The sequence below is a fragment of the Castor canadensis genome, chromosome X (assembly GCF_047511655.1).
Source record: "Castor canadensis chromosome X, mCasCan1.hap1v2, whole genome shotgun sequence".
Classification (NCBI taxonomy): Eukaryota; Metazoa; Chordata; class Mammalia; order Rodentia; family Castoridae; genus Castor; species Castor canadensis.
In genome coordinates, this window is record NC_133405.1 from 99,005,092 (window position 1) to 99,018,951 (window position 13,860).

Here is a 13,860-nt window from a genome sequence, read left to right on the forward strand (position 1 = left end):
TATAATAAATAAGAAGAATATGTTTGACCTATGTCCCTCCATTGGGGCCCAGAGTTCCTAAAACCCTTGTATATGGGGCACTTGGAGAATCTTTTGTTCTGAATTTGGTCTCTGCTCCCATCCCCAGTTCTTAAGACCTTTGTAATTTCCTGAGTGATAGGAGTTATCTAACCCGGAGTTCCGAAATCCCTTGGAATCTCCTGGATGACAGAACAATCTTTTGTTCTAGTTAGATGACCCTTGGAAGGCTCTTATTTGATAGCCTCAGGGTGGGGCTAGTTGCAGGGGAACCAGCCCTGTGATGAGAGGGGTGGGACTTTTAGCTCCACCACAACCTCGAGGAAGGGGATAAGGGATGAAGGTCAAATTGGTCACCAATGATCAGTGATGCAATCAAGCATGCTTATTCAAGAAGCCTCCATAAGCCCTGTGCCAGTGGCTCACACTTGTAATCCTAGCTACTTGGGAGGCAGAGATCTGGAGGATTGAGGTTTGAGGCCAGCCGGGCAAATAGTTCAAGAGACCCTATCTGGAAAAATGAACAACACAAAAAATGGCTGGAGGAGTGGCTCAAGTGGTAGAGTGCCTGCCTAGCAAGCCTGAGGCCCTGAGTTCATAACCCAGTATCACCAAAAAAAAAAAAAAAAGCCTCCATAAAAACCCAAAAGGACAGAGTTCAGACAACTTCTAGATAGCTGAACACCTGAAGGTTCCAGGATGGCGGAGGGAGCAGGGTGGCTCTGCTCCCTTGCTCCCATGCCTTTCCTGCTCTATGTTCCTCATCTGTATCCTTTATTACATTTTTTGGTAGTACTGGGGTTTGAACTCAGGGCCTCAGGCTTGCTAGGCAGGCGCTCTACTACTTGAGCCACTCCACCAGCCCCTTTATTATATCTTGTACTAATAAACTGGCAACTGTAAGTGAAGTCCTTCCCTGACTTCTACGAACTTCTCTAGCAGGTTAAGGGAACCTGAGGAGGGAGTGGTGGGAACTCTGACTTAATTGCCAGGCAGTCAGAAGCCCAGGTCACAACTTGTACTTGGGACTGGCATCTGAAGTGGGAAGGGGACAGTCATGTGGGACTGAGCTCTCACCCTGTGGGATCTGGTCTTTTCCAGGTAGATGGGTCAGAATAGTGGCACATCTGCGAAAGCATTGGTTCTTGATGGGGAGAAATCCACACACACATTTCGGTGACCAGAGATGAAGTATTGAGCTTGTGAGAGTAAGAAAAAAACCAGTTTCTATTTCTTTTTGAAGTGCTGGGGATGGAACCCAGGGTCTCTTGCATGCTAGGCAGGCGATCTACCATTGAGCCACACCCCCAGCCCATTTCTTTACACCCGTGCTTTATTGTGGGCTTTATAATATCCTGAATTATTTAAGAGAAACAAGTTTTTCCATTTTTTTAAAGAGCCAAGATTTTTGTTACAGTTATGTTGCTGTCTGTATTTGCTGTTAAAATCTTTCATTGTCACTTTGGTTAAAAGAATAGTCAAGTGTTGTTTTTCAGTGACCCAGGATCCAGTTTAAGCAATTGTCCAAATATCTTGACAACTTTTGGCATTTTGCTGCCCTTCCAAATCTAATACTAAATGATATTTTTCTCTTGGTGCTGGGGATTGAACCCAGGGCTTCATGCATACTAAGCACACGCTCTACCCCTGAGCTACACTCCAGACCCCTTAAATGGTATCTTCTACACTTAAAATTGACTTCAGGATTTTCCACAGGGTCCCCAGAAAAATCACAAAAGGATTTTTTCTTTCACATAGTAGAAAAGGGTCTGAAATAATTAGGCTTATTTAATATTATATAAATGATATGGGGAGCATTGTTAAGAAATCTGAGCCTTCCCTACATTAAAATTGTTTGGGTAATATTTCAAAAATTGGAGAGGATTTATTTTTTTTGGCGGCTGTGGGGCTTGAACTCAGGGCCTCATGCTTGCTAGACAGGTGCTTTACCGTCTCACATTCTTAGAGGTTTCTCATTGCCCTTATTGCCCGTGACACGCTGTATGCAGTAGAGTGCCAATGCCACCCTATCTTATATTACACAGCCACAAAACAAAGTTATCAGTTGTAATTTCAATAATCTAAAAGAGTTTAACTTGGTCACAGTTTTCCTTTTGTGTGTGGCATGCTAAACAAGTGCTCTATCACCGAGCTACATCCCCAGCCCACAGACCTATCTTCTAAAATCCAGTGTGTCCTGGCCCAGTGCTTTCCAGTTGGGCCTCCACGTCCTTACTTGTAGTTTTATTAACATATAGATGTTTAGGGCTTTTTCTTTATTGGCAGAACTGGAATTTGAACTCAGAGCCTTGTACTTATTAGGCGGGCCAGCTACCACTTTAGCCTTTTTTGTCTTTTTTTTGGCAGTACTGGGAATTGAACTCAGGGCCTTGTGCTTGTTAGGCAAGTGCTTTACTACTTGAGCCACACCCCAGTCTTTAGGGCCTTTCTTTCTTTTCTTTTTTAGTTCTTTATGTATCCTTTGTTTTTTATTTTTCATTGGGCCTTTCCTCAGCTCTGGATTCTCATGGTTATGAATATGTTCTTACTGCAGTATGTATGTTCTCTTTCCAGTTTAAAACTTCCACTTGTGAGATGACTGTGGCTGCCATTGTTCAACTGTTCTCAGGACAAGGGACCTGCATGTGGACAATTCTACTGGTATAGTTTAACGTAACTGAGGGACCCATTTCACTAGCAAAGTCATCCAAGAACTGGCTCTTTCTTTATCACAGAAATATACTGTCCTATGAAAATGGAAAATGTTGACTGCATACTTGTGCATTATTTCAAATTATTTTATTGTTATCAGTGTTAAACAGTTTTTTGTATATGCTTCAATCCATTTTTCTTTTTTTAATTAATTAAAAAAATTATTGTTGTACTGTGACGTTTATAAAAGTTCTTACAATATATCATAGTTGAATTCACCTCCTCCATCATTTTCTTTCCCCCCCCATTCCTGGAACAGTTTCAACAGGTCTCATTTTTCCATTTTCATACATGACCACATAGCATTTCCACCATATTCACCCTCTCCCCCTTTCCTTATTTCCCCCTCCCACTGGCACCCCCCCAGATAGGACCTGTTTTACCTGTCTGTTCTGTTTTATATTTAATTTTTGTCTTTTTTCTTATTTATTTATTTAATTTTATTATCGTATTATTGTTGTTCTGGGTGGGGGTGCATTGTGACATTTATAAAAGTTCTTACAATATGTCATAATTGAATTCACCCCATTCTCTGTTTTTGAAAAAAGACATTTTTGTTTGTTTAACATAGCTATATGTCATCGTGACATTTCCATGTGTATATGTATTATAACCCGGATTGGTTCATCCCCTCTATTTTTCTCCTTTCTACCTAAGTCTCCTTTTTATGGTGTTTTCAACAGGCTCAAAAGTTCTATATTCATTCTTGTATAGAAAGTACATCAACCATATTCACCTTCTTAACTTCCTTCTTTTACTCTCTCTCTGTCATATGTGACCTCTCCTTAGCATGACCTGTTTTTCATAATATCGCTCTATTTATATTAGGTCTATATTCACAGATGAGAGAAAACATGCGGCCTTGGCCTTCTGAGCCTGGCTAACTTCACTTAAGATGATGGTCTCCAGTTCCACCCATTTATCTGCAAACGACAAAATTTCAGTCTTCTTTGTGGCGGAATAAAATTCCATTGTGTATAGATACCACATTTTCTTAATCCATTCATCAGTAATGGGGCATCTTGGCTGTTTCCTTAGCTTAGCTATTGCAAATAGTGCTGCACTAAACATGCGTGCCTTTATTTGTATCTGACTTACATTCCTTCAGATATATTCCTTGAAGAGGTGTTGCTGGGTCATATGGCAGTTCTATTTTTAGTTTTTTAGGAGCCTCCATACTGCTTTCCACACTGGTTGTACTAGCTTACATTCCCACCAGCAGGGTCTGAGAAGTCCTTTTTCCCCACATCCTTGCCAACACATGTTGTTGTTGGTGTTCTTGAAGATAACTATTCTAACAGGGGTGAGGTGCAATCTTAGTGTGGTTTTGATTAGCATTTCCTTCATGGGTAGGAATGGTGAGCATTTTTACTTGTGTTTTTTGGCCTCCATTTTTCCGAAGTATGCTGTTTATGTATGTATGTATGTATGTATGCATGTATGCATGTATGTATCCATCCATCCATCCATCCATCCATCTATCCATATATCTATCTAACTATACACAGGGTGTCACTACGTTGCCCAGGATGGCCTCAATCTCCTCCTGCCTCAGCCTCCCCAGTGCAGGGGCTATGGGTGAGTAACATCACACCAGGCTGAAGTGTTATTTTTTTAATGAAGTGACTGCATTCTTTTCATATCCCATGGAACTGCATTTTACTTACACATTTAAACTTAACATATTTTTCAAAATTAACCTTTTTTGAGGGATGGGAATTCCCTACTTGCTAAATGATACAAAACTGTTGTTTGGGCTTTTATAATTAGGTCTTCAGATTTTATAAAAATTTAGTCTGTACTTTTCAGGTTCTTCACTAGAGTTGGTTGTATGTAAAGAATATGAAGTAACCTTCAAATTCTTTTCTTAATGTCTGTATGTTTCCACCAATGTCTACTTTTAGGAGAATTTTGTTCATGCATACTTTTACCATGAATTTGAAGCAGTCTAGCTTCTCTCAGTTAATGTGAACTGTTTTTTTGTGCTTTGCGGGGGAGGGTGTTTTAATATAATTTTTGCAAATCAAACAGCCTCTTCTGAATGTTAATTTCTTTTGGTGGTGGTTCTGGGGTTTGAACTCATGGCCACACACTTGCGAGGCAGGCGCTCTACCACTTGAGCCACTCCCCCAGCCCCAAATGTTAATTTTTAAATGTTGAAAATTGTTGCACAAGAGCTGGGGGTGTAGCTCAGTAGTAGAGCACATTCTTAGCATGCACGAAACCCTGGTTTCCATGCCTAGCACCATGAAAAGTAGTGGTGAAGCATGTATCTGGGAGTAAGATTGCAGTATGCTTAAATTCAAGCAATGTTTTAAAAAGGAGAAAATTCTGGGATTTGTTGTTATTGAAGTCCCATTAAGAGAAAATGAATTGATAAGATTTTTTTGATTAGTTGAAGACATACCAATGTCAATGTGTGGGAAATTACTATTTTTGTGCTACTGGGGTTTTAACTCAGGGCTTTGTGCTGGCTAGGCAGGTGCTCTACCACTTGAGCCACACCCCAGCCCTTTTTACTTTAGTTATTTTTCAGGTAGGGCCTTGAGTTTTTCCCCTGGGGGCCAACTTCAGACCTTTTTTTTTTTGCAGAGAAAAGGTTTATTTTGGCTCAGTTTTGGATATGTCAGTCCTAGAAGGGGGAGAATTGCTTTAGAACTGCAGTAGGAGTGCCTGGTGGAGCAAAGCCATTTACCTCATGGCCAGGATGCAAAAGAGAGGAAGAAAAGGTTGGAGACCCACTGTCCCCTCAAGGGCACACCCTCAATGACCTAAGACCACCCTCTAGGCTCCACCTCTTAAAATTTCCCCCACCTCCTAACAGTGCCATGGGCAGGGAAGGGACAGAGCCTTCAGCACATGGGCCTTTGGGAGACACTCAAGAACCAGACTATAGGGGCTCTGCCACACTTGAGACTCCCAGCTCTCACCACCTCACAAGAGCTGCAGTATGTATCCCTTGTATCTGCCAGGAAGTTTCTTTGGCCCAATTTAAATTTATCTAAAAAGCCCCCAAACTGTTGACTTTGGCGGGGGTAGCTATGCTTTGTGCACAAAAAACCTGTAAATTGCTCCTCGCCAGCCCCGTTCTTAAGCTCATCTTTGTTTTTAATTGTTTTATTATTCATATGTGCATACAAGGCTTGGGTCATTTCTCCCCCCTGCCCCCACCCCCTCCCTTACCACCCACTCCGCCCCCTCCCTCTCCCCCCTACCCCCTCAATACCCAGCAGAAACTATTTTGCCCTTATCTCTAATTTTCCAACTTCAGACCTTGATCCTCTTACCCATGGCCTCCCAAGTAACTGGGAAGACAGGTAAACACCACCATACTCAAGTTCTTGGTTGAGATGGGGCCTGGGCAGGGCTCCAATTGTGCTCCTTCTCATCCCTGCCTCCTGAGTAGCTGGGCTTACTAATGTGCCACCATGGCTGGTGGAAAAAAATTTTAAATACCTGTTTATGTATTATTTTGACTCTTTTCCTGTGCTATTTATTGCAATACACCATTTTATTTATCTTAAAAAAATACATTGCCCTTAACATTCCCTCACTTATTTGGAATGATTGAGATAAAGGTTATTAAACTTAAGGCTTGCTAGCTGGGCACCGGTGGCTCACATCTGTAATCCCAGTTAGTCAGGAGGCAGAGATCAGGAGGATCACGGTTCAAGGCCAGCCCAGGAAAATAGTGCTTCAGACCCTATTTTGAAAAAAAAACCAACACAAAAAGGGCTGGTGGAGTGGCTCAAGCAGTAGCAAGCTCAAGTGGTGGCAAGCTAGCTCAAGTGCCTAGTAAGTGTGAGGCTGTGGGTTCAAAACCCCAGTGTTGCCAAGAAGAAAAAGAAACCTGTTAACAGGGGCCCCTGCATTGTTCTCTTTACATCACTAACAGTATTGTCAAACTCTGGGGGTCCAACTCTGGACCGATGCTTCTCAACTGAAAAGATATTACAGGCTACTCTCAATGGAAGTCTATCCCAACTAAAGACTTCCAACTGCAAATCTGTCAAGAGTCCCAAGAAACAAGCAGTACACGAGGTAGGCAACTTCCCTCAGAACTGTAGACCAAATAGGTGACATCATGAAGTTGCCAGCTTCCATCTGAGGTACTGGAACATTCCCCAGTAGTATTCCCTTGCCTACTTCCTACTCTCACCAGTTTCACTGTCCTTTTTTTTTTTTGAGTTGCATGTCTTTATTAATATGCCAAATTTCCACATTTATGTTCAACTTCTCTCTCCTCCTTTCCACTGACAAATGACACAAAGATATGTATTTGATTCCAATGTACTTAAAGGCTGTATTTAAATTACATTGTTTTCCAAATAGCTTATTTAACAAACATTTAATGACTAGTAATTGAGAACTCAAAACATTGTACTACATTAAAATCTGTACAATTAATCTATCATCTTGTAGAAACTGGACTATATTTTTGGAGAGGAATTAATGCAAAGAGAAGGGGAAAGACACAGAAGGTAACAAGAGTTGGTAGAAGTAGAGAATTTTGACTCAAAACATCCAAGGACACCAGACTGTGAAGTAGAAGCATCTAGAAAACATATATAAGAGAGTAGAAGACCAAAGATTTCCCAACAGCTAGGTTAATAGAAATTTAGTTAATAGGGATACTGCAGACATTCTAAATCCAAAATCTGCCATTTAATAGATAAGGAAACTATGACCTAGTGACAATCGTTAACTTGTCCAAGTTGCAGTTAAGGACTATATACCAGGTCTTATGGCTCTTCCATTAAGTACTGTCACATTGTCTCTCAATTGTGAACTTTCTGATGTCCAAAGGGGAATCTGAAGTATGACACAAAAGAACTTATCTTCAGCATGACCCTTCATTGTTTATATATTAGCTATCCAAACCTTCTGATATAAACTAAGTTTGATCTTCTGAATCAAGATTTTTCCATTTTCGTACAATTTGTCTGCTGTAGTCTGTATTATGTGATACAGTACATTGAACTTCAACTAAAACATTCCCACAACTGTTACGTTTATTGGGCATCTATATCAACATGAGTTATCTGATTATTACTGAAGAGTTAATCAGGATGAAGGGGCCCTCAGGTATGAGTCCTTTGATGTCTTGTAAGGTTTGTACTCCGACTGAAGGCTTTTCCGCATTCATTACACTGATAAGGTTTCTCTCCTGTGTGAGTCCTCTGGTGCACAATAAGCGAAGAATTCTTAATGAAGGCTTTTCCACACTGCTCACATTCATAGGGCTTTTCACCAGTATGAATTCTTTGATGCTCAATAAGATATGAACTCTGGCTGAAGGTCTTTCCACATTCAGTGCATTTGTAAGGTTTCTCTGCAGTGTGAATTCTCCGATGTTGAGTAAGAGAGGAATTCTTACTGAAAGCTTTTCCACACTGATGACATTCAAATGGTTTTACTCCAGAGTGAAGTCTCTGATGTTCTATAAGGTATGTACTTTGGCTAAATGATTTCCCACATCTGTTACATTTGTAGGGTTTTTCTCCACTGTGATTTCGCTGATGTAGAGTAAGAGTTGAGCTCTTTCACTGTCCTTCTTTGCTATGTCCTCCTCTTTCTGATCGCCTTCAGGGTCATCAATTCCATTCGCACACATGACTGCCCCATTGTAACCAACCACGGCTTTCCATCGTGAGCATGGCTTTGTATTCTCCCCTTAACAGCATCCCTACAAGGACTCTAGAACCTATGATGCTTTTTTTTTTGTGGTACGGAGTAGCTAGGATTACAAGCGTGAGCCACTGGCACCCAGCTTATGGCATTTTTTTCATTCAATTTGTTTCACAGCTTCAGACTCATATTCCTCCTTTTTTTTTTTAAGCAGAGTCCCCCTAAATAGTTCCAGCTGGTCTTGAATTCAAGATCTTCTTGCCTTTGCCTCCTCTTTTCTGGGTGTACCATGCCTGGGTTATATCCCTACTTTTTTTTTTTGTGGTACTGGAGTTTGAACTCAGGGTTTCACACGTCGCTTCCTAGCAGACACTCTACTACCTGAGTCACTCCACCAACCATGTTCTGTGTTAGGTATTTTCAAGATAGGGTCTTGAGAACTCTGCCTGGGGTCTGGTTTCAAACTGTGATCCTCCTGATCTCTGCTCCCTGAGTAGTTGAAATTACAGGTCTGAGCACCAGCACCCGGCTCATATCCCTACCTTTGATTGCTATTTATGTGTTTCCGTTCCTTTGAAAGCCTCTAGTTTCCTCGAAATTCCTATACCTGTCTGAGATTGAAGGGCACCCCTTTTGCTTTTCTCCTTACGCTTTGACAGGACGTCCCTCAACTTTAAAACACTTCGAAAAGGCAATCCAGGCTTCCCCAGACTGCCTTCTTTTGTCACCTTAACTACTCTATTAACTTTGATTTAAAATTTCCTGACACCAGATGAGCCAAGAGGCCTACCTGTCGTGTTACAACTCCAAGCTCAGGCAGAATGGCAGCCTCAGAGGGAGGCTGTAGCCTTCCTTTCCCATTAGGCTCTCAAGACACCTTAGAATGAAGGGCACAGACCGGGAAGAACCTGAACCGACTGTGGTAGCAGGTCATGGATGGTGACCTTCATGCCTGAGCTGCTGCTGTGTGGGCCACCCAGAAGGTCACTGGGACTCTTGCATCTCCCATGCTTGGCTACAGAAAATAACCACTAATGTCATTGCCAGAGAATTATAGGAACGCCTCCTAGTGGCCTTCAGAATCGTGTGGCGTAGGACATGATCCTAGCTATGGACTGACGTGTATATGTCCCCTGAAACCTCCTTAATGTTGATGTAATCACCAAAAATATTCAGACTGCAACCCTGGAAATATGGGGCTCACTGTTGTCATCCTTCACTCCACTTTGGGCCAATGTCCAGGAATCTTCTCGATTGGCTCCTTCCAATCCTCAAATCTTGATTTTACTCCTTTATTCAATCCTTCATGACTGCTATTTTATTTGCATCTTAGGTATACTTCCAGCTAAATGCCTAATGTCTGAGACCCACTGACCACTGTCATTCTGACAGTGTGCCCAACAAGTGGTATGGTGATCCTTCAGAAGCAAGGACGAGAAGGCTAACACAGCCGTGCTAATGATTTGGATCAGAGTCAACCTTGCAGTGACTCTGATTCCAGCCCTAACAGCGTTGCAGGATGGAGTTCTGCAATAAGGAGAAAGGCCGGGGATGGAGCTCGGTGGTAGAGCCTTTGCTTAGCATGCTTGAGGCCCTGGGTTCCATTCCAGCAACACACACACACATACACATACACACCCCAAAACCAAGTCAAAACAAAACAAACCCCAGGGGAATAGACCAAACATTGGTAATTGCCTATGGCAAACCTCTGACCAAACTAAATCATCTCATCTCATCTCATCTTTTCTTTCTTTCTTTCTTTTTCTGTCTTTCTTTCTTTCTTTCTTCTCTCTCTCTCTCTCTTTCTTTCTGTATTGGAGCTTGAACTCAGTGCCTTGCACTTGCTCTACCACTTGAATCATGCCCCCTTGTCCTTTTTTGCTTTAGGTATTTTTCAAATAGGGTCTTGCATTTGGGCCCAGGCTGGCCTGGACTGCGATCCTCCTGTTTATGCTTTTGGTGTTGCAGCTGGGATGACAGGCACGTGCCACTATACCTAGCTTTTTATTGGTTGAGATGGGGAGGGGGGTCTCATGAACTTTTTACCCAGACTGGCCTTGAACCTCGATCCTCCTGATCTCTGTCTCCTGAGCAGCCAGAATTACAGGCATGAGCCATGGAACGTGACCTCTTTCTTTTTCTTTTTGGCACTACTGGGGTTTGACTCAGGGCCTTGCAAGCCCTCTGCCACTTGGCCAGGCCTCCAGTTCCTCTTTCTTGGTTTTTTTTTGTTGTTGTTGTTCCGGGATCAAACCCAGGGTCTTGTGCCTGCTAGGCAAGCAATTTATCATTAAGCTACACCCCCAGTACTTGCGTTTTTTCAACTGCGATGTGGTATTCTGTATACATGCTGTTCCCACTGCCCCCCAAACTAGCGATTCTAGTGTGGCTAGTAACAGGAGAATTATCTGGAAAGCTTGTTTGTGGCATTACAGAGTTATGGCTAGTGTGGCTTACAGGAGCAAGCCCTTGAGAGAAAAATCTACTGGAATTTTGAACCAAATCCAAATTCAGGAAATATTGTCCAGCGTCTGAAGAGGGGAAGCTTGTGACAAGCCTTGTGATTCCACCACCCTCTTATGAAGGTAAGATAGCGTGGGTGAGTGTAATTCCAGGTGGCATTAAGAGTTTAACATTTGATGGCCAAACAAATGTGCATGTTAGCCACTCGTATTCAGCATCTGGGTCGCTACAATTGGGCGTGGGCTGAACATATCGTTTTCTGCCTATTTGCATGGGATTAGCTTATGGATATTGGCATTGGCTGTCTGCATCCGGGGGAGGAGGTTCATCCTAACAAGTGAAGGTGGTAGAGGATCTTGGTCAGGAGGCAGACATTACACTATGGTGTACTAAAGTAGGATTGGCAGAAGCCAGCCCAGCATGAAGTTAAATCTGCCACCTGTGAGTGGCTGTGCCCAAGGCTGTAGGTAAGTTTGGTGTGCGGGCAATCGTATGTTCCTTCTTGCTTGGACTGGTGTACGCTGGTGCTTGAGCATCCTCCTTCCTGATGGCCAACTGTAAGTAGCATCAACATGTTTCCAGGGCTGTGGGTAAGCTTTGCAGGTACTCTCACTGATTTGAAAAAAAGTTGTTAATTTAGCCCCGTACTCAAGTACAAACTGGACTGTGGAGCACACATATATGGAGTCCTCATGGGAGGGGACAAGGCATTTCAAAAACAGACATCAATTGTACTGTAAGTCTGGGTCATTTCCGTCCCTGGTCATCAGAACATTGTGTTTCAGTGGGGACTGTCTGTTCCATTGCTTCCATTCTAGAAAAAGCTTTCCAAGGATGACTATTTGTACAGCTTCAGTAGCCTCAAGGGTGGCACTCAGGAACAGGTGGTGTGGTGGCACCAGTAAACTTCCTCCCATGTTGGTTTCACCTCTGAACTTTTTCTTTTTTGCATCCTGTAAGGTGTGACATTATAGAATAGCTGTAAGGAAGTAGTCCATTTTGGGTGGAGAGCCTCTCATGCACCGAGAGCTTAGGTTTCCCCATGGGATCAAATATGGTTTTATGAAAATCTTTGCAGCAGCACCCAAGCTTGGACTGTCCCTGGAGCAGCCAGCTGTGATCACAGAGCTCACTTCCATGGAGTGTGATGTAAAAGTCACCTTTGGTAATGGTGAAGGTGGGTGAGGGAAGAATTCCCAAGCTGGGTGTGGCCCCTGATATTTTATATGCCTGGCACAGGTAGCGGGCTATAGCATTGCTTTCCTTGTGTGTATGGGGACGGCCATGGAGGAGATGGCAATGGAAAGGTGCCTCTGACCACTTGGTTACTGTGGTTTCTCTCTGTGTCTCTAAGTGGGGTTTGTACTGGAGGAGAAGAGGGCATTATCGTAAGTAGGAAAAAGGTCAGTCATTGTCATGGAATACACTGTTGGCTGGGCTCACATTTGCAGTCACTGCAGGCATTCTAAATTGCTAGAATGTTCTTTCTGTAATCAAATAGTTCTGTTGGGATTGGCTCTGGGTTAAAGGGTTCAATTTTTTCATGTTCTTATAATTCTCTTTTGTTAATGTCTTTTCTTGAGGGGTATTATGTTGAAAATTTGATATATAATCAGATAGCTCTATTATTCTTTTTTATTTAAAAATTTTTATTAGTGTGCATTAATTGTACATACTAATGGGGTTCGGTGTGATATTTCCATGTGTACAGCATGCACTGATCAAATCCAGCCTCCCATTTTAACCCTCTCCCTCCACACCCTTCCCAATCTGTAGTAATCATTACTGTACTTTCAAATTAAAGTAATCATTACTGTACTTTCAAAAAAAAAGCTAAAACTTTTTTTTAGCTTAGGGTTCTTCATTTGATTGCACCAATCATGAGCACCCTGGTTGGAATGCTGGGTGCCTGCTCCTTCTGGGCATGCTTTAAATGGAGTCCCATATGTTACCAGAAAGCCAGTCCCCTGGCCTCAGTGCTAATTCACAAATAATGAGAGCAGGGTTTTGAAGAAAAGGAAATAAAGTTTATTATTTGTCAAATGAAGAAGAGGACAGGAAGAGTGAACCTCTCAAAGCTCTGTCATCCCACGTCTGAGAGAAAATGTCTGCTTTTTAAAGGGGAGTTCAGGAGCTCAGTTTAAGTACGTGACGAAATGCATGTCCCAGGATGGCTGCTGGCCTTGGTTCTCCAGTGCCCTGGTGCCACATCTCTGAAGCTGTATGTGTTGGCTGGCAGGTTTTCTTCTCTGGTGGTCAGAGAGAGGTAAGAGGTACAAGATTACCTGGTTTAATTTCCTTGGGTCTTCAGCATGGAGACAAAAGGGGGAAAATGTCAGTTTGATTAACAAGCAGAGTAACCTGGGCAGAATGCAAGCTGGCTACACTGAAAATTGCCAGGTTGTAACAGTTCGTTCCCAAATGTCAACCAGGAAAATGGACTGGTGACCCTCAAAGTTGAAGACGATAGGGGTGGCCCTTGGTAACCTTCTCCCTGAGTAGAGCACATCAGCCAAGTCTGTTGCTCCACACCGTTTCCCCAGGTTAACTCGGATGTCATTGGGTTGACGATGTCTGGCAGAGGCGCTGTGCTAAAGGGAACAACCATGTTTCACCCTCCATGGCTTGTATGTAGCCTTCTCTCACCAGTCATGGCTTTAAGCTCAAGTCAGATCTGGGAACTGTAAGGTGACATGGTAGGAATCCGCCCCCCGTTCTGAGCTGGTGCTGTATGCGTTTATTCCATGCTGGGAGGAGAGGGTGACCAGCTTTCCTGGGCAGTGCCACCAATGACACAGACATCTCAGACTGGTTCCCAGAAGCCACCTGCTGACTGAAAGTTTCATTCCACTGATGGGGAAAGGTATATTCTGTCGGTAACAGTGAGGACACTCTTTTGTTAGCAAAACTGGTCCAATTTTAATAGTCAATTGGTTAATTACCCCCTCTGAACATCTTTCTAAACTGGTTATCTCCTGGGAAGAGCCCTTTAATGCTGAGTGTGTTCTGGGATGAGGAGGTTTGAGCACCTGTGAC